The sequence below is a fragment of the Nipponia nippon genome, unplaced genomic scaffold (assembly GCF_047370975.1).
Source record: "Nipponia nippon isolate SJK-2023a ecotype South Korea unplaced genomic scaffold, ASM4737097v1 scaffold_7, whole genome shotgun sequence".
In the NCBI taxonomy this organism is placed as follows: Eukaryota; Metazoa; Chordata; class Aves; order Pelecaniformes; family Threskiornithidae; genus Nipponia; species Nipponia nippon.
Window position 1 is genome coordinate 44371163 of NW_028262391.1, and position 15198 is coordinate 44386360.

Below are 15198 nucleotides of genomic sequence, written 5' to 3' on the forward strand. Positions count from 1 at the left end.
AAGATGTGTTTAAAGTGGTTCCAATGCTTACTTTTGGAACATGAATTTAAAAAAACCCAAAAACAAAACTTAATATTCCCAATGTATTTGTACTTCACTGGAAATTAAAATTTTAGATATTAAACCATTTTATCCATATGTTTGTGCAATTTTAGTCTGTCAGCTAACACAACTAAAATGGTTCCACAAAAAAAAGAATCCTTGCATTTTGGTTCCTCATCATGGGAGCTTTGTGACAATATCCAAATACGAATATAAATGAATGGAAAAATGAAAAAAGTGTTTTATGTTCTATATTTAACATTAAGTAATGAGACAAATTTTACGGATCGGATACTTGGATCAAGATGCTGCATTAGGTTTTTAATCTAATCCCAAAGATTTTATGGTTGTTTACTTTGATTTTTGTGTTCTTTTGCAAATCTCTAGCAGTTTTACCAACTTTGTGTGGTCAGTGATTTTGTAAATCAAGACAATGGAGGCTTTTTTGTTTGTTTTTTTTCCTTTTTTTTTTTTTTTGAGAAAGCTGGATTTCACCCTTGATTCTAATGTTTAGCCTCTACTGAATCTTCATCCATAAATGATGAGTTGCTCTATTAGATTGGCACGATGATGATCTGTCAATATTATCATTTGTTGGAAAGCTAAGAAGCCTATGTCATCATATAAGGAGTTTTAAAATATTTGTCATAGCTGTTTGTTGAGCTTTCAGGTAAAAGTAGTTGAAAATATCTTGGTATTTTTGGAGGTAAGATGCCATTCTCCTGCACAGGGAATTTCAGTGGGATTTGGCTGTGTGACTGCTGTTGCCTCTTTCACAAAGATGAAATGTATTAGTCAAAATTGTCAGGAAATTTTTTTATTTTTCCAGTCCCCCCGAAACAATCATGTTTGTTTGCTTATCACTGGTTAAGAGTGACAGAATGACCTGATCAACCTAGCATATATGAATAAAACGTATTTCAGTTTAATAAATCTGGTTTACCTGTGACTAAAAATAGTCTGAGTTGGGTGGGTAGTAGCTTAGGGAATCAGACTAAAGGTGACTGTCTAGTGTTGCACCTAGTTTTGTCTCATCAGCATTCAGTTCCACTGCCTAAGCATGAAGGAGGTAAAAGTCATTATATCTTGAAGAGATAAGAGGAGTGAGAAGTGAAAAATGTTCCTTATTTGAGCTGAAAAGAAAGGGAAGGATCATGTGCCTTGCAAGTCTCTTGTTTATGGTGTTCAAAAAAATTTGTGAGCAAATGGAGTTTGTTTTACTTGCTTCTAAAAGCAAAAGTAGCAATTTCCTACGGTATTTATTTTCCTGAATTGTTGTTGTCACACTTTTTGTAACTGCAGTGAAATAGTGTAACTTGCGTACCTCTGTATGGACATAAGTTAGAGGGTCAAGCTGATGAGAAAGTACTTTGGCTTTCAGTCATAGCATCTTGTATCAGAGCGTAGTTATGATCTAACAACCAAAGTAGGAAGATAAGCAGTGAAAGCCAATAGAAAATAAAAATGCAGTGTACTAATTCTCCACTTTGCTATGCTGATCATTCAGCTCATTCCTGATGGTAGGACCTTACCTCTGTAACTCTCAGAGGATGGTATACGTAGTAGCATATCCTCCAGTTGAGTAGCAGTGTTACAGGGAAAAGCAGGACAAGGCACTGCCGCCTTTGAAAGTGGATATAGTGGTGGTATTGTCAATAGACACCGAGATGCAATGTTGATGAAAGTGAAATAAATTTTAATGTTCACGTGTGTAGGGAAGGCACAGGCTGTTGTGGGGAGACTTCAGCTGCCCCAAAATCTGCTGGAAGAATGATAGGCTTGGGTGCAAGCAGAAGACAATTCCTTGAGGCAGATGAATGATGATCTGAGTAGGGGAGGTGTTCTGCTGAATCTCTTCCTCAAAAACAAAGAACAACTGGTCAAAGGTATAAAGGGCAAGGGCATCCTTCCCTGCAGTAACCGTGAGAATGTGGACTTTTAGATCCTGTAAGATAGAGTAAGATCACAAGCTTGGATTTTAGGAAAGCAGGTGTTGGCTTACTCAGGGATCTTCTTGGCAGGCTTAATGGAAGACTGCTCTAGAGGGTCAAAGGGACATAGGACAGCTGGTTGATATTCAAAGACAACCTCCTCAAAGCACAGAAACAGTCTATGGCAATGTTTAGAAAGTTAAGCAAGCATGGCAGAAGACCAGCATGGATAAGCGAGGAACTCTTGATTAAGCTCAAACACAAGAAGGAGGAGGTATAGAGAAAGTGGAAGCAGCGATGGGCTACCCAGGAGGAATACAGAGTTGTTCCCTCAGCATGCAGGGATAGAATTCGGAAACTTAAAGCTCAGCTGGAGCTGAAAAAAAGAGGGATGTGAAAGGCAACCATAATGTCTTATAGCAGTGCATTGACAGCAAAAGAAAAAGGCTAAGAAAAAGGTGGGTCAGTTGCTGCTCTAACTGGACATTCTTTCAGCAGGAGATTGGACTAGGTGACCTCTGGGGGTATTTTTTGGCCTATGTCATTTTATGATTCTGTGATTTGTGGTGAAGTTCTAGCCTACACCACATGCTACAAGACTCCGTATGGAAGGAGACCAACATTGTGTGCAATAAGAAAAAGGTGCATCACAACATGGGTGGCACTATTTAACAGAAATTTGAAACTAGCTTTTGCAGCAAGCATAGAAAATGCTTAAGTCTAAATATGTATAGTATGTATTAAAAAAATGAGATGACAAGGTGTTAAAATAGCTTATTGCAGAGATAATATTATCAAGATAATATATCAAAAAAGAGGAGTTCAGTGCTTTTTGAGCCTGTAAAATGAAGTTTGTCCTATAATCTGACACTGCGATCTCCGCCAGCATGGACGGACAAGTCCTGGACTTTCCCACAGTGCTCTTCACCTTCAGCAACCCAGACAAGGTCCCATTTAACAGCTGTCTGCACAGTGTTACTAGATTGACATTTTAAATTGTTATTTATGCCATAAAATGATACATTAGGGTCTCACTTTTATGGTTTTTTTTTCCTACCTTGTACTGTAATTTGCACCTGTGTGAACTGGAATGATTTCTTTTTGTAGTTACAAAAATCTCAGCTCCTATACCAAAGATCACAGAAGTCAATAGAAATTAACGAGCTACAGTGGAGTAGGCCCTAACTGACTGTTTGATGTACAGAGCAGAGAATTTTATTGTGCCTAGTAAAATTAATTTATCCATTTCAGATGCCTGTCTTATCAGTTCTTTAGGATTTTTTTGTTGCTGTGTTTTGGGTCCTATCAATATTTTGATAGGTCCTGGTTGAACCTTGTTAAAATATGGCTATACACAACTGGCTTTTCCCTGGAAAGCAATGTTATTTTTCTTTTACTAAGAAAAAAGCAATATGTCTTTAGAAAATATCAGCATGACTTTCTCTCACATCTGTCAGTTCTGTTTCATTACTCCTGGGATAATGTATTAGTTGGGAGCAAGTTCTCTCCCTGTTCTGCTATTCAACATTTATAAAATCAGGACATTAAACTACTATAGTGTTATCCAAAAGCCTCATTTACTTTGAATCTCTCAATTTCAGAGGATTTTGTGTTTGTTCTGAGCTTATTTGCACAACTTAGTATACAGAATTGATTCTAGATTTATGATGCCCACTTATGTATTCCATGACTGCAGCATCGGGAATTTCATTTGGCCAGACCTGTAATTGTTGTAGTAAATGTTTGCACATTTTAGTTATATGTTGTTATATTTTGTAAGTAGTTATTAGCAAAACAACAAAAGGTCACACATAATCTGTGAAGATGATGGGAAAGTAATATGGAGATTCCCTGCTAGATCAAATAATTGGTCTCAGCTAAATTATCTGAGCTCTTTGTTTGCTGTTGGCAGCTGAGATACAACAGGGTCAGGCATCTTGACCATGCTAAACCTTCCTTTTTCATTGGGGTTTGTAGACTGCAACTTCTGTCGGGTGATTCTGTTGAAGGCAGCTTATTTTCCTGAGAATTGAAACATGGTAATTAAAGGCATTTTTAAATTTTATTTTTAAATGATGCTGTCGGGAATTTCTTAAGGTTTTTATCAATCTAAATTGTGGGGTTCATAATTGCTGTTAGATGTACAGCAATGGGAATTCTGCAGAGGTCTCTGTCTCCTGCACTGTGTGGCTGTTGCATATCAGCTCTGCTGAAAGGAAAATGCTGCAAAGAGACTTTTAGAACCTCTGCCCCAGTGTCTTGCTAAATATTTTCCTAGAAGCATCGCACCAGTAAACAGACAGAACTAAGTCAGTCCACCATTTAGCCAAAGATTTACAGAATGTACTTTTTTTTTACATCATGTTATAGTTCCATCCCTTTGTACTATTTTTTTACATCATGTTATAGTTCTGTCCCCTTGCTGTGGTTGTAAGATATCTATGCCATCTATTAGTGATTCCTCTGAAGAGCTTGTAAATTTTGAGTTCTTTAACTCAGAGACAATCCTACTGTCTGCCTGAACAGTACTTAGACCAGTCTTGAGTGGTGGTAGAAGTTAGTAGTATTTTTATTTATTTATTTTAATTTTGCAGGCTTTTTTTTTTTTTTAGAACACTGAAAGAAACAGCTCTTCCTAGCGATGTAAAATGGTATTTGGTGTAAAATTCTAAAGTCTGCTTCTGAAAAGTGTTGTAAAACAATTTAATGATAAATTTCCATCTGTTCTGCTGAAAAAGCAAAATATTTTTATTAGTAGCCATTAAAAGTAATATTGTGTAAAAAAACTTTGGAAGTTTTATTTGCCTAGAAATTGTTATGGCAATTTACCTTCCATATCTATTTACCAGTTGTCCAGTCCTTTAGAATTTTTTATCCTGTTTTGCTCCTCACAGACTTTAAGACTTTGCTGAATGGGCATGAATCCCTACTGAATCCGACCTGTCTACCTTTCCAAGTGTTTCCAAAAACTAATTGTGAAAGTGGGATTTAATTTTGTTACAAGAGAATTTGGTCATTGACCCTGGTTCTCAGATGCCTTGCATGATTCTCTGTGCCCCTGCAGGACATGAATTGAAAACCTTTAGGCTAGGGACAAGATTCTCAAAACACTTCTATACATAATATTCTGTGTTCCATTCAGATAATAGCCTGATTAAAGTAGCATCTTTTCCACTTATGGATACAGTCATTTCTATAGAAAAGTTTTTGTGCTGGATGATGTATTCCGGTGAATTCAGAGGATTAAACTGTGCTCTGGTACTGGGGCAGAACCAGAACAGGAGCTATACTGATGTAACTACTACAGCGAAAAATCACACTACTAACAAAATAAATTAAGATTCTAGGAGCTATATAAACTATGTCACAATTCTCTTGATCAATTTTCTTTCTGTAGGCACAGATGAATAAATGTTATGGACAGAATTACATTGTGAACAAAGTTGAAGATTCTAGACATTTTCAAATTGGGTATCTCAGTAATTCTGCTGAATCATAATGAAATAAATTTTCTGTTGACAAAATCAATGACTATGTAGGCTTCATAAGTTGTTAGATTCTAATAATGAGTTAGATATTTAGCAAAGTGATATTTAAGCTTGAAAGTAGGTGGGATTTTTTGCTCTAGATAGTTTACTTTCCCAGAAAACTTAAGAATATTTAAACATTCTGCTTGTGATAGTGATGAATTTGTCCTGGAAGTGTGGAAATGTCTATTTCAGGAGTTATTTTCTTCATACAAATGACAGTTTTTAATGTGCTCCTTTTTTGTTTCCCTTCGAGCACATTGTAATTCATATTTGTCCAGCTTAAAAAGGCAGCTCAGCATTAAAAAAGTATATATATATTCCCCCTTTTGAAGCTGCCTAAAAAGAAAGCCTGAAGCAGTCATCAAATGAAAAGATGCATGAATTTTAATTCACTACAAAAGTACACCTTCAAACTTAGTGATAATTTATTTTTACTCAGATGTCCAGCCAAGCATATAAAATGATGTGAGGAAATGTTAAGATAAAGCTCGTAGAAGCTTTCCTCCTGTAAATGTGTACTCATTTCTTTCTTATATAGTTATTTCTGGGCCAGTAATATGGCAAGTAATATGGCTTGCAAATAATTATGATGATAGTGGCATAAACAAAGGTCTTTTTATGAGACACAGGAGGAGAAATTTAATTTCATTTATGCTACTACAATGTCTTAGGCTGTCTAAACATTAGGATATGGACCTAGGCTGTCATCATGTCTACATAGCCTAAATAAACACTAATGTCCTTAACAAAGCAGTAATAACTCTTGGTACCTAAGAACACTTTTTTATTAATTTAGTTTTTGAAGTATAGGCCAAAAATCAATGTTCATAAATGTTTGAAAATGAAGGTGGTAATGTTGCTTTGTTTTTTTTGACTCTTTTGTTTGCCGCTTTCACATAGATGGAACCTTTGAATGGGACTTTGAAACTAATCCAAATTCATATATATAGAATAATGTGAAGAGTTTACCAACTAAACCATAAAAAAGAGTTGCTCTTAGTCTTTTTCTTGATACCAGACAGAGGCATTTTCCTGTCACATCATTTATGGCCAACTACCATTACCAACAATTGAGCGGCCTCTTGACAAAGGTTTCCAACAACTGTGGCTACCAAACAGCAGATGCTGTGTTTTGTTTAGCCAGGGAAGAGTCAATAATAATGTCTTATTGCATCCAGCTAAGGGGATGTTAATACCTGTGCTGGAAATCCATTTGTGTAAATCAAACCAAGTATTAAACATTTAAAGCTTATCAGTGGTCTTCAGCCTATGACATAAGGAATCTTATCATGGAATTTCATCATCTAAGCAATGCCTCTTCTGAGGTTTTGGAGAATCTAGGCCAGATACTTGGCTCCCTCTTCTGGCTTCCAAGAAGTTTCTCTTTGTGTAGAAATTGTGTGGCCTAAGTCCTGTTCTGATTCACTTTCACAAATGCAAAACACTGTTGGATTTTGATCTTAAGTGCTTTGATACTTATTTTCAAGACCAGGTTTTGTAATTCTTGCCAATTTTAGAAATGTGTTTGTTATTTGATGGTGAGAATGGGAAGATCTTGATGAGTACCAAAAGTTTTTTTTTTGACTGAGAAACTCTTGTAGACTATAGATACTCACTTGAAATTAGGAATGCCAGACTTTGACAAGGGCATACCAACCCCAAACCAAATTTGCAAACAGTGAACTTACCATGTAAGCTTGGCATGGAAAGTTTCTTAAAGGTGCTATAAATAATATTTTGAGTGGTATTGGTGAATTTTAAAGATGGAATTTTAATTTTATGAAACTCAAGAATGTGGGCAAATCCAAATGTTTTCTTGGGCATTTTTGCTGTTTGATCAAATCCAGAAGGATCCAAGGCATATGTAAAGTAGAGAAAATGCAAAAAAAGTTGGCTTTGACTTATTTTATATAAGAGGATATTATTTCTTTTGTATTTGTTATATTTAAAAAATTCTAAATACTTTTTAAACATCTATAAATAGTGGTTTATACATTATTGTATTGTTACTACAAATAAAATTTAGTTTTTCCAATCAAGTATGTTTTAAATGGTCCAGAGGATAAGATGAAATGAAGACTCTAAAGATTGATGAATATCTGTGTCAAATCATAGGTATTTTTACTTATTCACTGTAATATAATCTTATTCAAAGCTTATTGAGTCCAGTGGGTTAAATTACAGTTCTAAAACCTGAGAGAACTGTCTCACAAATCAGAAATCAGAGTCTATTTACAAGAAACTTACAGTGCTTTTGTTTCCTTTTGCATCAGTATGGCTCCAGATTTCAGAAGAGATTTGCCACCTACAAAAAGGAAGAATATCGTATGTATTTCTTAATCAAATGTGAAAAATAAAAGCAGCAGGGCTATAGCTGAAACCTGTGGCTGCACTGATGCTTGTATGAGAACAAAAAAATCTTTCCCTACAAATCCCTAGATTTCAGCTTCCTTTGATACTAAAAAGAAATACAAATGTTGAAAAAGATAAAACAATATATTTTTTAAGTAATCAAAGGGGATATAGAAACTATGAAACCAGAAAGTTCTACAGTAAAAATTAAATAATTCTTCCAATGTATAGTAGCTATTTTCAGTTTGTAGGGGTTAAGTCCTTAGTCGGTAAAGACTTGGCAGATTTGGATCACACGTGCATATTTCTGTGGAAACCTGAAGCAATTGAATGTGTTTATTTGCTATGAAGGAAGTTTTGGCAATGAATAAAAACAAAACCAGAAATCAACATAAGAAAGAGATGGGTTTGCTAGTAGGTCTCTCTCTCGTTTGTTTCTTTTTTTTTCTTTCTTTCTTTCTTTTATGGACTTTCATCTTCAGGAGTCTATTTGTTGTCTTTTTTTTCTTATCTGTAACATGGGAATAATGTTTTAGAAGACCCACTTGCAAAATTGCTCACTGACCCTGTAATGATAGGGACAGGTTCTGAGCATCTTACTCTCCATGTTTCCTCCTGGGAGTTGGAGGAGGAGGTCCCAAGTTTTAAGTTGGATTTTGACCAGGGAAGCGTTTTGAATATCTAGTTTACAAGTATATGGGGGTGTGAGATCCTCAGATTGAATGCTAAATATTGACTGAGTGTAAAAATGTAAAGGTTTTATGCCGCTGTATAGCTTGCTTTCAAAAGCAATCTGGTGAATGTGATTCTTAAAACATTTTTAATAACGTTCAGTACCATAAGGTAAAAATGAAGTGTATTCCTTGCCAGATAACTACGTTTTGTCTTTTTGCTTTTGGCTGGATGAAATAACCTCTCTGTAGTTGAGTACTTGTTAAATTTTGTAGTGTATATTTTGCCGTCTGTAGGAGTCCACAACTCTTAGCGTTGGGACCATCGATGAAATATAAACTTTGCTATGAAAACTCCATTGCCGATGGTCTTATTTTTTTGTTAGATTTAACCAAGTTTGTAGGTGGCATCTTGAGTTTTCAGGGCTTTGGTTTGAGGAAAAGGGTTAAAAGTGCAGTAAAACAGTCTACTAATCAATTTTAACATCTTGTGCCAGAAATCTCTAACTTTTAACTGAAAGCAGAAAGTATTTAAGTTGGTTTTGATCCAGAATGAATCATGCTTTCTACAGGAAATCATAGCAGCTGATTTCTATTACAGAATTATCATGAGTACTACATGAACTATATTGTATTGTCAGGTATGTTTCTGTAATAAATGAGACTACTGTTACAAAACCCTAAAATCTGGACAACTAGGTGCTCCTAAAACCAGTTTTCAGATAATTTATGATCAATTTCTACCTTCAAATATCCAAATAAGAGAATGTATTTGCTAATACTGGTAGGTTTGGAAGCGTGTGGAATTAAGGCATGATTTTTTTCATTCATGTGCAGTTGTATGCATTTCATAAGAACATAAAGCCAATACTTCTGTATTTGCTTCACAGCTATGTAGGTAGAAAGACTACTTTTGAAAATGCTGCTGATTTCATACTGAAGTGTTCTTTTGGTTTTTGTATGGTCCTATTTCTGAAATCCTTTAAGTTGCTAAACAATCTTCTGAATAAAGAAATTCCCCGATAAATCCCGTATATGTATGAAAAATAAGAAAAGATTAAGAGGTTTGGTTACACATGTTATTTTATTTACTGATCAGAGAATCCAGGTATTTTAGAAGCTCTGTAGAGTTAGATATGTTAGGCTTCATTCATATGACTAACCCCTTTGAAACAAATTAAGCATGTTCTTTATAGTTCTGGTACTGGGACCTAGAACCTCTTTTTATGACTCTCTCTCCTTACATACAGAAATTCTTAATGTACTTAATAGCAGATGCTAGCTACCAAGCAGACCTGCTTCCCAAGTATTGCTGTATGCTTAGTGTTATCAGCACTGCCGTGATCATTAACAATCAGGGTAAAAGAAAATCTGTGCTTAATTATGGAGCTACAAACACACACCGAGATACATCTTTCTTAAAGTACCTATTTTGTGGTTGCTTGTCATGGAAGCTCTTCAGCTAAGGAAAGAAAAAAAAAAGAACAGGTGAGAGAATGATGTCTCATATTCTGAAAGTTGTAATATTATGATGTCTCATATTCTGAAAGAGGTAAGAGAATTGATGCCGTGCCACAGTGAAACTCTTGTTTTGAAGCCTTTTAGCCTTCTGCCTTTGTTGTTGTTGTTTTTTAATTGATTTGAGAACAGGAATGAGTGGAATACACCGTCTGATGTTAAAAATATTTATAAAATTAAATTTCTGTGGTTGAATCTTGGTGATACTACCTAAAATATCTTTCTTCTAGTGAAAATAGAATTTTCTTACCTTCCCCCACTGCCACATCTCCTAAACAGATAGGTGAAAGAAAAATATTAAGCAATCATGCCTGAGCATACTGGAAAAAATAATATATAGAATAGTCAGAGAGACTCCATTCCTGTGCTTAAGGCAGATTGGAAATTGCTCCCCGCAGGGCATGGAAGGAGTTTGTGATGGAATACTGTTTGAAAACCCAGGCCTTGTGTCTGTTCTGCTGTGCTCCGCTCTGGGAGGTAATGCGTCCTGTGAGTGTACAATATCCTTTTGTTTGAGCATAATTTGTAAAGTTACACAAGGTATATTTAGGAGAAAGTGTATGGGTTATGTTTTGCTTGGCACTTAAATGTCTTACACTTCAGTTTCTTCATAAGAAGAGACTACACTTACTGGTTATGCAAAGCTCTTTGGTTTCTTTAAAAGGAATGTGCAATTTAAATTTGTACATGGCTGTTAATTTCACCGTATCAAATGCAGACTGCACCAGTAGAAAATCTGCACTTAAAAATGCAGTATCTGAGGAAATATCTTGTGAAACTTGTTAGAAGACAACACTATATTCCTCATTCTTCAAAAAATGTGAGGGTGGTTTCCTGGCTGAATTACAGCCTCATTACACCATATGTTTAGAGAATTCATCTCCCACGGCCTGAGGTGTGAGCGTGGATCAGGACAGTGTTATGATCAACACCAAAGTTTGTTATGTCCGTGTCTGACAGAGGAATGAAGTTTTTCTGACAAGTCACAAATAGAAGTAGGCATGATGTGATACTACAGCTATTAAATCTTTAATAACGTCAAGATCCTAAAAAAACACAAACCCCTCAATATCACTGTTGTCTGGAAGAAATTGGTAGGTGATGCCCTCCATAGCTGTAGGAAAGTTATTAGAAGTTCATCCTTCTTCCTATCTGAATTAACTAGGTCTTGCCTCAACTTAGGTTTGGCCGCCTCAATTTTCTTTTCTTCCCCCCCACAAACTATATGTCTTAAACCTGTGTGTCTCTTTCCATGACATTCATGTGTTTGATGTTAGGAGAGATGGGTTGTAAAAAAATTTTGACATAATTTGGTGCTTACTGGAAGTGTCTTCTGATATCTAATCAGGTGTGTCTGATGCTGAGAAGTGCAAGCTGTTCTTCAGGGGCAGGCTCAGAAGTGATTCTGTAAGAATATGTAATATGGGCCTTTCCGCTTAAATGGAAGATTGTCTCCTCATTTCTATTACTTAATGGTGGCTTAAATCCTAAAACACTGGATTTTGCTCCTTTCCCAATATTATTTTTCCCTTCTCCTTAGCTAACTAGATAAAGATAAGTGTAAAAACATAGGACATTGGCAAGTAGGACTAAAAGTCACCATTGGCTTTATGGAGACCCTGCAGCTATGAATAGATGTTTCATTCAAAATAGTCCCACTACTGTAAATTGTGTATCGTACCAGGAGGGAAACAATTGAAGGAAATACTGGGAACAATAATGGAACAGTTGAAATAAGCTCTAGGTCTGTAACCCTCTGGAAAGTTTCATCACTTTGCAATGAAGCAGGGGTTTAGAACATGGTTTTCTTTTCTAGTTGAGTTGCTTAAAACGGTGAAAGAAATCTAGTGCTTACTAACTCTGAACCATGTCGGGGATAGTTAATGGAAGTATAGCACAGATTATTACATGCTGATTGTTCCAAAGAAACTGAAGGCTAGGATATCTGCAGCACACTGAGACCCATCTGCAGACATAAGCAAAAAAAAGAGCATGAAAACCCACCCCATACCTATATGCTGAACTTCTAAAATACAGTCTGTACTTGCAAACAGCAATGACCTTATGTGGTATTTCCTAAGGGCTGTGAGGTTCTCAGCAAAGATGGACCTAGGCTAAAGAGTGTTAAACACAGAGGGATTTTGGGGAAACTTTTGTAGTCTCAGAAGACTAACCACATAGTTAATGCCTGACAGTGGCACTGATGTCAAGGGAAGGACTATAAAACATGGTAAAATAACTTAGAGACAGATTTAACAGTGTTAGCTAAATTTATTTTATTTAAACCATTGATTCAAACAACATTGTTTTTATTGAAACCGTTTTAGACAACAAGTGGTTATAAATAGTTGAAATTCTTTGGTTTATTGATATTGACATATTCATCTAGGAAAAGATGATATGGGGACCTGTGTCAGTATGAGGGTCTGGTATGATCCATTTGCAGCTGGTTTGTGTTATGCAAAAGCTTGCTGGTCAGTTAGAAATCTGACACGAAAAGGAGGACATTTCCATTAGTAACTTGTTTCACAGTAATTACTGAATACAATAAATGCTTACATAAAATAGCAGAATATTCAGCATCGAAAACTGAGATCCTAGCTGCTCAAGTAACTGTATGGTCTAGTATACTCTACCTTAGAATTGGGAGATTGTTGGAAGTTGAATATTAATATTATGCACTCTGCACTTACCCTGAGTTATTGAATAAAAGGGAATTGCTCCTTTCATTATTACCATTGTTTTGCAAAAAAAGTTCTGACAGAATTATGACTCTCTTTTTGACAATAATTACTCTGTTGCATCCCAAAATAAATTATTTAGCTTCTAGAGAGGTATGGGATTTTAAGAGATGTTTTAGCATTTCACGTTAATGTTCTTTGGTGATTCCCATGGCAGCCCGTTTGCTTCAAAGCAACTAATTCTCCTTCTTATGAGATGTTTAATTATGAATTCCCCTGCTTTATAAAACACCCAAAATGTTGTGGTTAGTCCTCAGCACTGAGGAGGCTTATATTCTTTTCTGGTTCTAATTCTCTCTCTTTATAATGTGAGCTGCTAAACCTGCTTAACCAAATCCTTTTCAGACTTCTGTGTGTGACTGCACATCAGTGTTGTACTCTAGATACTGAAGTATCATATTTTTGTGCTCAGATGAATGAAATCAGCATCACATTAGGTATTATGCTCCTGTAACATGCTTGTTGCCATTAAAAAGTTCAATCCTGAATCTAGTTTGAACCTATAGCTGAATTCATGTGATTTCAGTGGAAAAGTTTGGCACCTAGACTCTCAGAGGATATTTTAAGAAACTATACCTGAGTGTTGTTTGGCTTAATATAATGTTCCTGTAAGAACCATGCTCTGAAAACCTTAAGTTTCCCACCCGTATGGCTACATTTTTGGATTGGTCCTTTTCTCAGACAGGAGAAGGAGAAACAACCCCTAATACTGTGTATCCAGGTACTTAAAATAATTATCATAATGGAGCCTATGTGTATGAGTTTAGGTTTTAATTTTTGGTGAATCTAGTTATATACTACAAGGCAGATAAAGGATCACTGGAGAAACCCCTGTAAAATTACAGTATCAATTTTTTTCATGTTACAAAACCATGAGTTCCTTAGATGTACATATGATTTAGTAAGCTCTCTAATTCTCCCTTACCATTCAGGTACACAAAGTATATTATATTCTGTATGATTATAGAAATATCTCAGCAGAAATAAGCAAAGAAAAGACAAAACCAATATGAGTTTAAAATATACACAATACTAAAGATGTACTTTATTGGTCTAATTCTAGACAAGAGATTTTTAGCAGAAGGAAGACCACTTATTCCACTGAGCCTTGTAGATATGGCTTTTGGTTTTCTGTAGTGTCAAATTTAATATGCTGTGCCATTTACCAGCTGTAACAATCATATCTGTGTGGCACTAGAGACAGTCACACTCCCCCTACTCATGGTTGAAACTTCGCCAGCAACTATACTCCATAGCTGAAACTCTGCTGAAGATTTGAAAACAGCATTTCTCATTCCTTATCAAATAATGATGGAACCTATTCTTTTCAACGTTAGTTAAATCCAGGAGTTTCACTTATAGAGGAACAAAGAAATCTTATTGCAGAAATGTTGTCAAGAATTTGTTATGAAATGATTTAATGAGGCAGTTGTGGAAATGAGGATGTTGGGGCATAAGAGAACGGGTTTCTGCAAGGCAGAGTCTTCTGTTATTTCAAATAGGATTTCTTAGTATTAATGGATCAGTAAAAAATGAAAACTGACAGCAAGGATGCCTCTCTGTATCAACAGTTGAACAATTCTGCAGATCCAGTCTTGAAAATACTGTTGGTCTGGAATTGAAGTCTCTCACTGTCTCCTCGCTATTGAACATTGAGCAAAAAGGCTTCCAAAAGGAGCATACAATTCATATTTTAACTTTCACAGACAAAGATAAGATACATCTAATGAGTTTATTTTTGGAGTTGAAGGTGAATCCTTACTAGACCACAATTATGCTGCTAAATTTAGTAAGTGCGTGCTAATAACATTTAGGTAGTCACTAGGATTACAGTCTTGTGCTGGGTTTGCACAAATTTAGGTTCTTCAGTGCAAGGAGCTAACTGTCTCAACTGGTAAGACAAAAGGAGGATAGTAATGTGTAATGGAAAAAAAAAAAAGCTCCTGTTACGATCTGAAAATAGCATGCTTTCAATTATAAAAGACCGAAAGACTTTTCTTCTGTTTTTAAGGGGAGAGATATGGAAGAAGGGTGGAACACAAACGGGGGAGAAAAAGACAAGCAGAGACAGACAGTAACGCAGGAAAGCAGTGCAACGTGACTGGTGAGGAAGGTAAGAGATTTGAGGAAATGTTTATTAGTTTTGTTTCTGTTTGGAGCTGAATTGGTATGGCCTACGTACTCTTTGAAACAAAAGTACTGCTTCATGTGGAAGTAATGTCTAATTTGTTCTAGCATCATCACTCAAACTCTGACAAAAACATGTTTTGTTTTAATAATAAATGCATGATTAATGTTCTCATTTTGGTCATTAATTAATCACAAAAACATGCTGAAGTGGACTAGTTTCACTGTTTGTTATGGAGATTTGTGTACCTTTCTCTGAGGTCACAGTTAAAAACAGGAGATCAGG

At 35.7% G+C, this 15198-nt stretch overlaps 1 long non-coding RNA gene across 1 annotated transcript in view; it reads left to right on the top strand.

The window, feature by feature from the left end:
* Window positions 1-15198, top strand: part of LOC148051050 (uncharacterized) — a 124609-nt gene that overhangs the window by 98344 nt on the left and 11067 nt on the right. The window contains exon 3 of the long non-coding RNA XR_015700464.1: window positions 14797-14898. This is a non-coding gene — a long non-coding RNA (uncharacterized LOC148051050). The remainder of the gene's footprint in view (window positions 1-14796; window positions 14899-15198) is intronic.